Source organism: Lethenteron reissneri, chromosome 3 (genome assembly GCF_015708825.2).
Source record: "Lethenteron reissneri isolate LAM-NWPU_2019-01 chromosome 3, ASM1570882v1, whole genome shotgun sequence".
Classification (NCBI taxonomy): domain Eukaryota; kingdom Metazoa; phylum Chordata; class Hyperoartia; order Petromyzontiformes; family Petromyzontidae; genus Lethenteron; species Lethenteron reissneri.
In genome coordinates, this window is record NC_083781.1 from 13,891,880 (window position 1) to 13,907,513 (window position 15,634).

Below are 15,634 nucleotides of genomic sequence, written 5' to 3' on the forward strand. Positions count from 1 at the left end.
GTTGGAACGGGAATTGGCCAAACATCCTGAGCACGATGCTATTTAAAGACGCAGCGTGGCTTTCCTGAATCAGTACAATGCTGTTGTTGTACAGGTAAGGCTGGGTTCACGTGCGCAGAATGGCTGTAACAATTTTGGCTGCAACTGAAGCTTTCCCTCTTTCTCCGCGTTAATGAAATTTACTCGCCCACTGGCTCCCTCCCTCCCTCGCTCGCTCGCTCGCTCGTGCCCCACTCTCGCTTCCCCGCCATGCGAGGCGTCAGGCATTCGCTCGGCTGTGAAAGTGACTGCAGACCGCATGGCCAAATGGCCCGCGGGGCCTCAAAAAAACATGCAAATTCCTCTAAGAATCATTCATGCTCCAGTTAATTTCCATTAAGTATAGGCAAACTGAATTCACGGTACTAGTCGCTTAAACAACCTCCTTATTAAAAGCTGTCTCGTCTGGAGATGGACTACTGCCTCTCCTGTATAAAGTACTGTTGCTATATCTGTTTAAAAGTGCCATTTTCTTGTAATTACCCATCCAGTTTGCAGCCACCATCTCCTTCACCCGTGATTATTTTCACCAGAGAAAGTTTCTCAGACCGTCTCGTGCAACAATACAGCCCTAAATAAATATAAATGTGGAAAAAAGCGAAGCTGTCAACCCTTTTACAATCCGTTTTACTGTCACATGAAAAGCACAGGCATCAAGCTGCGCGCCCTTGGGCCCCTTTTACGATCTGCCTCTGCTGTAAACCGAGCAACGGTTAATGGCCACAACGCCGCTTCCCACCTGAGCCCTCTCGCTCGAGACGAGGCCAGAGGTGGCCAACCTGTAAGAGGCAGAAAGTTCCCACGACTTCTGCGAAGAGGCAAGTGTCCATCTCAGTGCGCACATTGACAGTTTTTGGCACAGCACGGGAGACATGCATTACGACTGTGATGGTGCACTCTACGTTATGCCCCTTCCATAGAGCCGCACGTGGTGGCTTAAAGAGCCGCACGCGGTTCAGGAGACGCCGATTGGCGCCGATGGCACTGAGACCTCCCGGCCTGTCGCCAGAGCCTTCGCACCTCAGTCGGGCTGCCGTTGTCACAGGCCTCTCATAGCGGACTTTTGAAAATCCTCGCACTAGAATCCACTCTCAAACTATCCCTCCTAAAGCGATCCCTGGCTTTTGGGATTTCGGACTTTCTCCCCACGCGCAGTGTTTAGATTTGTCATCATTATGAACCTGCCGCCATGATGAACAACTACGAATGGATTTTTTTTTCAACCACCCCACCTCCTTTGGCACCTCGACATTTAGTGTGTTGCCTCCTTGTTTAAATATTCATCACTGCCACTCCTATCATCATCATCATCATGCATCATCAATCATCGTGAAGCATCACCTATCCGCTGCTGGATGAAATCATGTCCGTTCCAAAGCCACCCATTGTTTGTGCCGTATCGCAGTAATTCAATTTATTTTATTGCAAGCCAGAGCATTGTTCCTACTCTCCTCTGGTCACCCCCGCTTGATGGGTTTTATTTGGTTTTCAGCTGCCAGTCGCAATGCTAGGTTTCATCAGTATTTGTTTCAGGTAAGGCCATGTGGTAGTTGTATGTCAAAATAAGTGGCATTAACCCTCCACCGCCTGACAAGATTGTCACGTTTACACAGATCGTATTCACCCGTGCCGATGCGTCGATCACATTCTGACCGGTAGTGAACCTCGCGATGGCGTAGAAGACTTTTAACGTCCGAATTCAACATCGACGAACAACGATGTCTCGCCCAAACGATGTTCATGAACTTGAACATCTTTGTTGTTGCTCCGTTTGTTCTTGCAAAATGCTGTGTGCCTAGTCGACATGTATATCATCTACTTACGCAATAACGTACTGTTAACCATACTGTTAGGTCCTATTTTGATATATTACCTTCACTATTTATGCTATTGCAGCACATTTCCTCCATTCCGTTACCCAGCACCACAACGAGAACAGATTGTTGCATCTCAAGTGAGCACCACAACTATTCCCTTTTGCAGAGGAAATAGAAATAGCACAAAAATCGTATTCATTATCTTAATAATAATACAACTTAATGATCTTCCAGTCCTTTGTTAACCCACTGCTTGATGAAGGCCTCCCCTCACCGTGCTGGTCATGGAAGTCGTTGGTGAAAGATGTTGGGGAAGGGTCCAGGCTCAGTTTCAATATTGCTCTCACAACTGAATTTGATTACTCACGCAACTGTGAGAGCAATACATTCAGACTAAACTAAACTATTCACTATTTTTATGTTATCAGGTAAGGCCCACTGAGCTATATAGCTTCAATTTTCAGAAGCGACCTGGCCACAAATAATAGCTCAACGAAGTGGCTTATCACGTGGTCGTTGTTGTCGTTGTTGTTGTTGTCGTTGTTGTTGTTGTCGTTGTTGTCGTTGTTGTTGTCGTTGTTGTCGTTGTTGTTGTTGTCATTGTTGTCGTTGTTGTTGTTGTCGTTGTTGTTGTCGTTGTTGTTGTTGTCGTTGTTGTTGTCGTTGTTGTCGTTGTTGTCGTTGTTGTCGTTGTTGTTGTTGTTGCCGCGCTGTCCTCCTCAGCGACGGCAAGTCTGGAGAGCCGCGGTATCTCCTCGTGGACGTGAAAACTACAAAAAAACACGACGATAACCACACAAAGAAACAACAACAACAACAACAACTAATCCAGCAACAGCCTCTGTCAGATTGTGCCTTTGTTGTCACATTGGCTTGGGCCTGACTGCCGTGTTCCACTTAGTGGTTGTACGGCACACCCAGGTATCTTAATGAGGAATGGGAGTGTTCATTTTGAAAGGAAAAAACAATCTACACAATGCCCCAGCAATGCTATTTATGTGCAGAATGTTATCGTGAATCATTGTCCCAGACGTCTAAAGCCTCCGTTGTGCAGACGACTGTCTTGCTCTTTACGCAAACGTCTTGCATTCATTGGCAAGAGAGGAAACCAAACAATGTAAACTCTCACGCAACTTCGACAACTTTGCACAACACTCCACGCCGACGCGTCACACTGCCACAGCCGCGGCGAGTGTGACATGTCGCAGCCGCTGCCCGTGATGGATGGGGGCGCGCCGTGTAGCCAAGCTCGGCGCGACCACGACTACCAATGTACCACTCGGCCACCGAGGGGGGCAGAGGGGGGGGCAGGGGGGGCAGGCGGGGGAGGGGCTCCTCGCGCGCTAACGCCGCCGTGCCCCCCTCCCTCAACAGCGCTCGTGCCGACGTTTCCATGGCCACTTGTGAGTGCGGTCGCCACGAGCATTGTGCAGAACGACTGACACATGTTCGTAGCGCGTCACGGTGACGAATGTCGATCATGATCCTTACGCACGGGCCTCTTTGTCGATCCACTGCTGGATTGCTGCGTCGCTCGCAGGGGTTGTTTGACCACAGGCCGGTTCGGATATCACTCGCCACTGATTGTAGCCAGTGCCTGGGATCCAACTCCGGTTTGTCGGGTTCCAAGTGCAACGCGCAAACCACTGCGCCACCACTCCACCCTCGGCTTCAGTCATATGAAACCATAATTTTCACCCACAATCTACTGCTAGACGAAGGCCTTCCCATACCATGTCGGGCATGAGGTCTGTTTGACTGTAGTCACCACACTGTTCAGTCTGGGTTCAAGGCAGAATTCTCTGTATTTTATGATGAAAATTGCACCCAAACCTTCCCGTTGGTGAAGCGAGGCGGAGTACGAGTCATGTCCACCAAGCACGTCGCCTGCTCAGTCGCTCACCACTCTCCCAATAGTTTATGGGATATGCTAAATTCATCTTGATATGCAAATTATTTTGTCAAGACGCTCTTCGCCCCTCCATCCCAGCATTAAATAGTCGCTCCAAGCCTGGAGCGTGCCATTCAGACTCTGTCTACTTGACAGACCTGTTCTCCACCTGAAGACGGCTGCTTGCGTTGTGGCCGAAACGTCGTGATAATTATTTTATTATGTTTTATTTTTATTATTTTATTACTTCCCTTCTACGTGACTTTACCGAAAGAACCAAGAAGATGAATTTAATGGTAACATTGTATGTTTGGGCAATTGCATCTGCACGTAATGGGTGATGCCTGAACGGCGAGTGGCCCCTCTATCACCCCGCTTGCCCCATCCTGTAACCTCCGTCCCCCATATCGGGAGAGCGTTCCAGACGGCCGCAGAGGAGCATCTGAAAGCGCGCGATGGGGTGACCGTCTTTGTTCAATACAGAGAACGATAACCACATACATCGCGATTTTAAATTATGTCTATTAAGTTTATTATCTACGTCCATCCAGCGAGCACAAGTCACCTTGTGTTCCTTGTTTGGCGGTAGGCGTGGCCAGCAGGTGGAGAGTTGGGGTGACCTTTCCTGACTCCCCCATTGCCATGAAGAGGAGATGGCATCGCCACCTTGATTTTGTTTCACTCCTGCATTAGCGGCCAGCGGCATTGCTGAGAATTGACTGTAATCAAAGAACCCCTCCACTGAGTCTGTACGGATGAAGGTTTAGAGGAATGTGCAGCAATTCTCAATGGTGTGATATCCGAGAAATTCACACCGCAATCGTTCACTGCTGTTATGGAAATTTAGAAAGAGGTATTTGCAGTATCAGTGCATAGTTTTGCCTGGGAGCCTCGCTGTACATCTTATGTTTGGCAAAGTCAGTGAATACACAAGCTGTCTATCCTGCGTAGAAACACACACACACAGACACACACCTCTTCGCAGCTGTATCAAGGAAAGCAGCTCGGCAGGGTAACTGTTCAATCATTGCACGGGCGTGCGGCCACGTGGCGGGTGACCTGGCTCCGGAATCGGCAACTGCGCGCAGCAGTCGCGCGTCTGAGCGGCCCAGGGTGCAAGGCTCCGCCGTGGGCAGGCGGTGGACTGATGAATGCCCCTGGCTCGGGGTTCAGAAGGGTCCCGCGTGTGTGCAAGCGTCCGCGATGCTATCTGCTCGGCCAACCGACGCTTGCAAATACGCCGCGCTTGGTGTAAATCATGGGCGTTTATTATTCACCCCGGAGAGCCCCTTCATCCGCGCCTTCCCAGGAAACATGCCAACATCGGCCCAACGTTGGCCCAACGTTCTGTGTCGACTTGGCTGTGATTTTTTTTCCGGAGGTGAGAAGCTTCGGATGCTTGGCCAATTCCTCGCCGGGTGCTTCTGCATACCTGAAGCCACGCCACGCGACATTGATACCGAGCGTTTGTGCAACATTGACATGATGCATCGAAAACGGTTGAGAGTCCGGAGTTTGCGGTGTCGTTCTCTCACCGGGGTCGCGTGGATTTTCTCTCCAAGTTTTTCCCTCCACATTTAGAATCGACATCACCACGCGTTTCGAGTATTCGGTTGCTGCTGTACATTTCCACGTGATAAGCGACTTCGTTGAGCCTCTGAAAAAGAGCTCTCGCTCAGTGGGCCTTACCTGGCAAAAAATAAAATACAGCAAAATAAAATATTTAATTTGCCAAGAATAGTTGCATTTTATTATTTTCATGACAACTCAGCCTGAGCCACAAAGCGCCGATCGCAGAAGCAGCAGCAGTAGCAGCAGCAGCAGCAGGGCGAGTTGGGCGCTACTGCAGGGCTGCGCGAAAGAGGGAGAATTGGGCTCAGGGGGGCGGGGCACGAGCGAGAGGGCACGGACGTTGTAGTGGGGGGGGGGGGGGGGAGGTAACGAACATACTGGGGGGGGGGGGGGGGGGGGACAGGGGACCGGGTTGGGATTTGCCAATGATGTTAAAAGCCACGGCAGGGAAGTGAACTCTGACCTCTGGGCTCAGAGCACAGCGAGCGACGGGTCAGTGCGCGCCGCTCCATGCGCAGGAGATTCGCGATCGTAGAAATCGATTTCAACGTTAAAGGTAAATGCATCGATTCGCACATGTGAGGAGCCATTGTTGTCTATTCGTACACGCGTGTGAGGCATTTACATGACCCCCGTAGCCGCCAGAGGTTGCTACATTCACCGCAATGTCAATAAATTAATTGGTGACGCAATTTTGAGAGTCCACGTATGGCATACCTTGTCGAGCAGCACTGCATGCATATTCAGACTCGAGTGATTAACTTGCCTGTACACAATAATGAACTAGAAGATCAACACGCATTTGACGCAAAGTGCGTTAATATGGACTTTGCAAAAATCTTCACGTCAGCTCTTTGTCCGATGTTTTAACTTTTATTACCATCTCATTTCCGTGAAGCATTTCTTTAAATCGCCCCGCCACGCGTTACCCACCCGTGAACATATCGGATCGTACGGGCAGAATGGACCGAGCATAATCCCGAAGACAAACGACTCATCTGAATTAGCGCGGAGTGCTGCTGCCGGCGATAAAGTACATTGTGTGTGTAATTTCTCTCCATTTTATAATGTCCTTTCAATTTTTGCGTAATTTTACTTAATCGCTGTGAAATAAAAACATCAACCACGTCATTAATCTGTCCACGGCTTTCATTTCACGCGAGTGATTTCGCCCGCTGCAGAGAGCACACGAGCGAGCGAGCGACTGACGACGTGGCCAGCAGTGGGCCCAGCAGGGCCACCCTCATGGGCCACACGAGCAGAGGCGGCCTGGCGGCCCATCGGCGTCTCGAAGCCGCTGGCTCTCAACACGTTTCCCTGCGGCAGCCCCCCAGTCAAGACCGCTGGTTCCTGTCCCCCCCCCCACACTGCCCAGCTTCCACCCAGCAGGTGACTCAGACCACAATGCACTGGCAGATCACATGTCTCTCGTCAATGCGGTGTGAGTAAGGCAATTGATTGATGTTTTGTATCCGTGTGCCCTGTGTTTGTAAGGCGTTTGCTTCAGGTCGTGTATTTGTGAGTGTTGTGACCGCAACGTGGCTCTGATATCCTCTGCACGCGTACAAACACGTTGCTGCACGGTATCCATGCTGCAGTCTGCTGCCTTAAGCAAAACTCATTGAAGGGAAATTATTGTTTTCGGAGTCTACTCTTTTAAAGTATAAACTGTAAGTAAGATGACGGCAGAAGGGATATGGACAGGAGAGACGAAGCGATATAAGCATAGAGAGTCAGGGACGACCTGGAGACGAAATAGGGTCTTTTGCATTTTATGTGAAATTGCGAGTCCATGCTTATCACGATCTGAGCTGATATTTGACTTGATCCCGATTATCTTCGTGAATTGTAGGACCGCTTGCGCCTATTGGGACCGCTCAGCCTCGTTGCTTGGCTTGCTTCCGCCCAGTGCCGCCACTTCACACAGGCACACCGCGGGAGCACCCTTACAATCAGACCACGAGGGCACTCTGGCCCGAGAGAGTTGGCGCGCGGTGACCCACTCGTTGCAAAAGGTGGCAGAGCGTATTCTGAGCAAGCGTAATTCATCGGCGTTCGAGTGGGAATCGGAATTAATAACTGAAACTAATTCGAATTAAAATCGCCCCGTTTTTTTTTTCAATAACTTTTTTCCATTTTTAAAAGAGTAACTGCGTCTCCTAAAACGTTCGCTACTGGAGTCGTGTGCTGTTATTTATATGCTGGATTCTTTTCTTTTTTTACAATAGTGTCCTGATTATATTTTTTTGAAATTAGATGGAATCCGTCACACGTGACTTAATTTTGATTGAAAAGTATTCACTGCATGCGAAATGCATTAATGCGAGTAGAATAAAGTAGGATACTTTTCTTTTGGAGTGGCAAGATGGAACGATGAAATCATCTCATGTGCAGATGCGATGTAGATTATATCATCATCATCATCACAAGATCATGATGATTATGTCATCATCATCATCATTATCACAAGATCATGATGATTATGTCATCATCGCCAGATCACGAAAGATGGCAGCGGCTTGAGGAGCCCTTCATCCAGTCGTGTATTGAAAATGACTGATACCGGTGATACATATTTATACTTCTCATTAAATCTCCAAGTAACTGGTATTCATATTCATGGAACTTCATTGAAGACAACAATTCCCCGTAATAGACGGCAGGCTTAACCTCCCCCAGTGGCCTCGTGCCACCAATAGGCAATCTCATCACACGCAGGCATGGCATGTTTCACACGCGCAGGTTTTCGTGACCAATGCTATGATTCATAACTAACTTGTTTGTCAGATCACATCAGTGAAATGTCTGTCGTAAACCTTCCTCCCCCCAACATAGCCAGCATCACCAGGCAGCTGCCAGAGATCTAATTTCTGGCAAATCTCGTTAATTGTAACGACCAGCGAAACATCCCTTACAAATTGGGAAACGTTGCAGATTGCTCTCCAACACACCGGTGGTGCTGAAGCTGAACTACATTGGCACGTTTGTTCACATAACAACTTTATGAATTGGCTGCATCGAGTGGTGGAGGGTGTATTGTTAGTCTACAATGTAAGCACCGGCTGTACTTCATACATCTGCCACCCGTCATAGTTTAGTGTATTTATTAAGTTGATGTTGCTCGTACTGCTGTGCTTCCGATTCACATTGCAGCTCGCGACTATACTTTGATTTCGACCGTATTACTTGGATTGACTCTTGGACATTTTACATTGTTGTTTTATGTAAAACATTATTGAGCAGGATTTTGATATCCTAACAAAACGGTAATGGCACGGTATAAAATCAATAAATTAAGCCAAACTCATGGAAGAAGAAAAAGGGCAACTGGTTTAGCAGGGAATGTGACGGAGTGACTGAGTACTAGGGTCGGACATACGACAACAGCCAGTACAATATATAATGACGACAATAATCGAGCAGTCATTTTTTTCAAAATATCGTGATTATATTTGCTCATTTAATTGTGTACATTTAAAAAATATCTTGACAAAGTATTTGAGCAAATTTTGATTTTAAGTAAACAACAAATACCCGCCCCTCGCCCCGTGTCCCCCGGCGATAATGGCCTTATCGTGAAAATGAACATCGCATCGTATAAAATAATATCGCGACAACCACACCGAGTGCGGGCACCTGGCGATGACGTGAGAGTCAGTGGGAGTGGGGCAAGACGCCAGCTGAAGAGTGAATCCCCGGACAGGATTCAACGTTTGAATGCATTCGCGTGTCCTCGGCGCAAGTGGTCTGGAATTGTTCTGCCCGTCCATGAATTAGCACAGCCCTTGACATTGGAACGTGCAGAGTCGCACTTATTGAAGGCAAATGATGAATTCAATGCCAGAGCGTGGGGTCACGGTCCCAGGGCTCAGATCAGGTGACCTCGAATTCAGACGTGAGCTAACAAGGTTTGTAGATGCTGGGAAGTTGCCGGGGATGGCTCCTGCAAAGGACTGCTAAGACTTCGCTTTCCGAGAGCCTGGGGTAACACGAATGGCCAGCGAATCTCACACGACATCAGCACCCCCCCCCCCCCACGTTTTTCATATTTTACATCCTCGCTGAGACACACTGTTCTCAGAAGCAAAGGCAGTAAATCTGGTCGTGCACGCATGATAAATTTTACGGTCAGGAACGTCTGTGGCGGTGTGGTGGTGAAGGGAAGTGATGGCATGATTTTCATTATCGTCGGGTTATATCACTCGCGAATGGCTCCTTTTGGAATCTTTATGTTGTTTGCTCTACAATAAATATAACTGCCTGTGTTCGCACGCGTGCAGCATTTGCATATGCGAAAAACTCAAGAGAGCAAACGCGTACGGCAACCTAGTGGGAAAGTATGCTGGTAGTGTGCCATCTCGATCATGTTTAGCATCCACAGCAACAACATTAGCGCTCTAATTAAAAACAACCCATACAACACATTCTTTTACAGTATATTTGTATAAACAAAGACAAATCCTCATGTTTACATCACAGACTGCGGGGCAAGGGTAGTTATCGAGCACCTATTCCGTTTTTGGCAGAGCACACAAGCAAGGAAGGACCCACAGCAGAGTCGTGCTCGCCGTCTGGCGGGAGCCGATGGTGCTCTCATGGTGTTCTCATGGTGCTCTCATGGTGCTCTCATGGTGCTCTCATGGTGCTCTCATGGTGTTCTCATGGTGCTCTCATGGTGCTCTCATTGTGCTCTCATGGTATTCTCACCATCGGCAGGATCCGCAGTCGAGGCCGAGACCACCGCGTTGATAATGGAGCGCTTTCTTTACCCAGAGAAGAAGCCTCGTTGAGTCTCAAGCCTCTTGTTCAAGAAGGTCCTGCATTGAGACGCGAGGACGATTCCATGGACGAGGCCTTTGGCTTTCGGGAGGCCACCGGAGCATCAGAACAAACCCTGCACGACACCAACACTTGCATCTCGTGGCCACCACCACCACGCAGCCCCACCTCTACCACACCTGGCAAGCCCCGACAGTGATCACCCACCCATCCATCCATCTATTGAGTCCATACAGTCTTTCCCCAAATCGACGACTCTTCCTACACAGCGAGACTCGGTTCATCCCCCTCCGCCCACACACAGGCGGGAGGAGCGCGTGGAGAACCCTGGGCGAATTCACTAGTTCGAAGAAGGAGGCATTCATATGAAGTCACTCTTTGGTTATTTCGGTAAAGTCACATGGAAAAGTAAAGTCTCGTTTCTACGTGACTTTACCGAAAGAACCAAAGAGTAATTCCTGCAGTCACGAAAGCTTCACATCAAGTTGAATATGAAGTGTCACTTCGGCACCGGTGTGACGGACTGCTGCACGTGGCTTCTCTCTGGGATCGTTAGGTGGACGGGCTATGCCCCCCTATCACCAACTTATTTTATTATTATTTTCGTAATTCTTCCTTGGTCATCAGCCACGGTCAACCCTCTGCTGTGTGAAGGCCTCCCCAAGTCGCCTTCGTCTCTCACGATCCTGCAACGCGATAGTCCACCAAGCACCTGACCTGACGTTTAAACACAAAACAAAACATCTTCCTTCTTCAGCAACGTCGCAATACAAACACGTGCGGTTATACTCCAACTGTGCTATCCGAATGAGACGGAGATTTAGATGAGGAACCGACCAGCGTGGTGAAGTATGGTCAAACAAACTCCATGACCCACGTGGCGGAGGCCTTCATCCAGCAGTGAACTGACAAATGCATCCCCGCATTGATGCGCATATCCCATGCTGTGGGTCGAGATGTGAGGATGCTTCGTAAACCGATAAACGGTCTAACCGCACCTCTGTGTCAAAAAACTTTTACTCTGAGGAACGACACTAAATCCAATCAATGCATAAAAGATATTAACCATGGGAAGCACTCAGGCATCCGCGCGCACATAAATTCTAATCCTAATTGTAGAGGGCAGGGCACCCTGCTCCTAAATAACAATAAAATTCTCTCATCCCCGCCAAGGAATCAATGGAGGCATTTGATAACAGAGCAACACCTCCTGGCGAAGTGATAAATGGAGAAGTAGGGGAGAAAAAAATAACAACAAACACGACAAAATAACAACGACGGTCTCCCGTAATCAGCATTTCCATCCCGTGCCAGAAGTAATCTTACACATTCTGATTTTATCGAAAGGGAGAAGTTGTGCACAGAAATGGATTGTAGGTGGCATTAATCTGATCTGCCTCAAGACAAACTTTTACACGCTCGCGAAAAGGTCATTTGAAAGACGAGTTTCTGTCCTTTGAAAAGATTGTGAGCAGTTCATCGGAGGCCTTTTTTTTTCTTCCCGCGCTCGTACATTTTTGCCAACATTTATCCCGAAGTCCATTCATGCTACGGATGTATCAGCCGTAAATTCTGATTAACATGCGGCTGTGCTTTATTGCTGCGCAGAGAATATTGTGTTGTCTGTTGGATTCTGATCTCTACAGCCGCAGCGTTCGCTCCGCTCCCTTCGCCGCTTGCTATTCAGGGCGAGCGGTGCACGGTTAACCCTTGAACAGGGCGCCGCAGTCATCCCAGGCAGCGCGTAAATCGATACAACAATCGGATTGACCTTTAGCGTGCGAGCACTTGGCATGCCTGCTAAATGGACGTGAATGCTTTTAATGAGCGTTCAGGGTTCTTTTTTTTTGTTAAATGACCAAAGTACCAGAGGCACGCTAAGAGATTTAGGACGGCTACCTTCTGATCTCCAATCGAGGCCCCCTGCTACTGTCACACCCTCATCCCGGCTCTCGCGCTCACAACGAATTTAATTCTCCGCAAGCCGTTGACGCAATGCAAAGCAAACGTTGAATGAGAAGCAACGAGCGCTACCAGCGATCACGGTCAATGCGCCGGACCTGCAGTCCAGAGGTTCGTCGGTTCGATTCTATCTCCCGGCGTGGCAGTCGAAACAATGGGGCGGGGGGGGGGGGCAATTTGCTTCAGTTCCTGACAAATGCCTCTGTCCACCGAGTGGAGTGATTCCGTTGACGGCAGGTAGTCGACTGGCAGGACCCGCGCGGTGGGATGAAGTGTGGCTGCACCTCCTCCTCCTCCAGGAAATGGGCCAAGAATGGAACAGCCGTCAAATACCATCTCGAGCAGTGGTGCTTCACCTTGACCGCAGCCTTGCATCTCTTTGGTTCGCAGTCGCTCAGCAATTATAATGTTCATAAATACACAGCCCGTGATGGAACAAAGGAGTTGTACTTACACGTGCCCGTGCTTAAGTTGTGTTTCGATGATTAAGCTTCTAAAACAACGATCTGGCCACGTCTCGCACCCACAGGTGATGCGTGCACCCCAGGTTCAGAGCCACTGACCCAGAGGGACGCTCGGATTCTCGCGAGTGGCGAAGCGCGCTCACAGCTGCATGCGGCGGGAACCAACTCCACGTGGACAGGGAGATTCATTCGTCCCCAGTGCCACCGAGCGAACAGAGAGCGAAGAATGCGACTCACGCGAATACAATTCGAGTGCGGTGCCCTGCCACGCTTACACGTGTTGGCAGTGCTGGGAATGGAATGCCAAGGAAACAAACGGCACGTTTAGTTTCGGGAAGTCATGGGCTTGTAACACGTTCCCCCTCATTAGGTCTTGCTCTGTTAGCACTGCAGCAACTTAAACATCGTATTATTGTACTACCTCAACCGTGTGGGTCATTGAGGCCATGAACGCTTCCTTCACCGGCATCTCCTTGCAGATGTCTCTCCACTTCTGTTCTGTGCGTCGCTGCGTCTCGCAACTGAGATAGCTTCCCGCACGCCTGCTGTTGGATGTTTGATGTCCAGTCAGAAGCCGGTCTTCCTCTTCCCCGAGCACCTTGGAGTGACCCTTTCCCTCATCATCCTTCCGTGTCGGTCACCATTCTTCCTGGTCACGTGTCTTAATATTGTGGCTTCCTGTAAAGGACTCAACAAATGTTTTTAACACTTTTGAGAATTTGCAACATCACCACAATAAATGTGCCACCTTCGGGCTCTGGAGACCACTTGGAGAAGATTCCAGGCACGCGTTGACAACGATGGCGAACAAGTGGAGATTCTTAGATTTTTTGAAGCTATTAACATATTTACATTTGTTATTATGTTACAGTGTCGCATTATCCGTTCTTTTACCATTAAAAACGATAGTCCCATGTAAGTGCTAACATTGTTTTGAAGCGCCCTGTAACTGGCTTGGTAGCCTTGAATCTTTGTCTGTGCTGCCTATTGACCCAATTACTTTCTTATGAACTTGGAAATTACATATCCTTCTGCACAAATTGTATTTAATGAAAGTAAAACCTCACCAGTACAAGCGGACTGAGAAACTAACGAAAAAAACCACGACGGAAATTTCCCTTCCCACTCCACCGAGACAACTCGAGTCGAGGCAATGTGCAACACTCACACGACACGTCCCGCATTGAAACCTCGTGTGGGAAGTTCCACTTCGACACACTTGGGGCATCTGCAGTGGGGATCCTTGGTGGGTTGAGCTGCCTCCTTCCTCCACTGTGCAGCAACAACAACAACCACCACCACCATCGCCGCCGTTCATCACTAAGTGGCGGTGACGTTACCACGGCGCCTGTGCCAGGCTGGGTGCACTTTGAGGCCACGTGAAGTGTCGAAGGCCCGCTGCTGGCAGGATGCCACTGAACAGACCCACGCGTCATGGGTTTGGCCGGCACACTTTGACAGCCATGCACTCTCTTCCCTTTGATTTTGTTTCGTTGTCGTGACACACATCCCTCGCTACGCTCTTCACGGCGTCCTTGATTGTACTCCATCTCGGCCAGGTACTACAGCAGCGGAATGTCTCACACGCCACTCTAACCATTGTGTTACTGCGCGTCGCTGGCCCTGTTTATGTTCGTGTTGGTGAAAGGTTTTTGATGATAAAAACAGTTACAATAAAAATGTCAACCGTGCCGCACTGCGCACCGAGTGCACGGCAATACACGCTCGCTCAGCATCGCTTCTCGTCGGGGTGCTTTGGGTGGGCTTCCTGAGTCCCGGGCTCTCGGTCTACATCATGAAACCCCTGCGAGTCTCAAGCCCCTTGGTCTCAAATAAGTTTATGTTTTTGATGTGTTTAAAGTGCGAACGCATCATTATCGCCTCTCTGTGAAACCCCACAATGCTGCTGGGAGGCATCCACTGCTGCCAAGTTTTAGCTGGTGGATATTGTGTAATATTAAGAAAAAATGGGGCCATAAAAGAAAAGAGCTTTAACCGAGGGGGTTCATCAAAGAGGCCGTCACCACTTTTAAATGGAAAGATCACTCGCGTAATTGTTCGTGCTGCTTCGGTGACATTTCACGGAAAATTCTTCCCCGCGACCCTTCCGTCACAAAGCAGCCCCGTTTGAGCGCTGCACGAATGTCGAATGGGCCCGTATCAGCTGGCCCACTTCAGGTCTGCCGAGGCTGTCAGAAAGTGACAAAACTGAAATAATGGAGTATAAAAATACAGTCCAACCGCATCGCACATTCATTGCATTCCAGTTAAAGCAAAAACACCAATTACACGTGTGCATTGTACTTCAATTAGTTGAGTCTGTGCAAATAACATTAAACTCTTGTTCGTTGTAGCATTATGTATGTATTTGCATAAACTGAATTACATGCATCTAAAATGTCTCATTGTTATTTTTTAAACATGTACTGCAAGCCGGGTTGACATAGTTAAATATATATATATTACTGAGTGGCGATTTTGATTAAATGTATGCACACGCACAATGACACGTGTTCACAGAGTTCCATGATCATTGCTGTATACAATTTAAAGTGGCTTTCAGCACTGAGACCGGAGTAGTGCAACATTAATTAAATAACTATGCCACCTATTTAATTGTCGTGAATATAAAACACACCACATTTGTAATCCTGCAACGAAAAGGCCTTTGCATGCAAAGGCTATAAAGTGAATATGGAGTAAGGACACCGAAGAAGAATGAATGAATTAGACGATGATAATCTAAGAAGGGCCTGTCAAGAAACGAGCATCGCCGTGTGAGATGAGGTGTGAAGTCTCTGCTGTGGCACGTGCTGCCAGCGACCACTCTCTCGCCCCAATGTGATGGCCAATGTTTGCTCTCTTCTTCCTCCCCCACAGCTGACACTTGTAAGGAAGCCTAAAGCACACCTCCGTTAAACTTAAAACATGGAAAATACCGTTTGGACTCAAACAAAGTATACGACCACGTCTCACGATTCTGTACAGAGAAGCAGGGGGAAAGATTTAGCGCATTTTAGAAGGAGAGAAACGCGGCCAGGAAGAGGTGGTTACAGCAAATGTCTTGAGGCTGGTCTTGAACAGACGCATGGAGTCAACGGCACGGATGG

General features: G+C 48.6%; 1 long non-coding RNA gene across 1 annotated transcript; it reads left to right on the plus strand.

The window, feature by feature from the left end:
* Nucleotides 1-5,793: 5,793 nt before the first annotated feature.
* LOC133347700 (uncharacterized) lies at nucleotides 5,794-14,767 on the plus strand. The gene is made up of 3 exons (XR_009755741.1): nucleotides 5,794-5,875; nucleotides 6,501-6,708; nucleotides 12,590-14,767. It is a non-coding gene; the product is annotated as an uncharacterized LOC133347700 (long non-coding RNA).
* The last annotated feature ends 867 nt before the right edge of the window (nucleotides 14,768-15,634 follow it).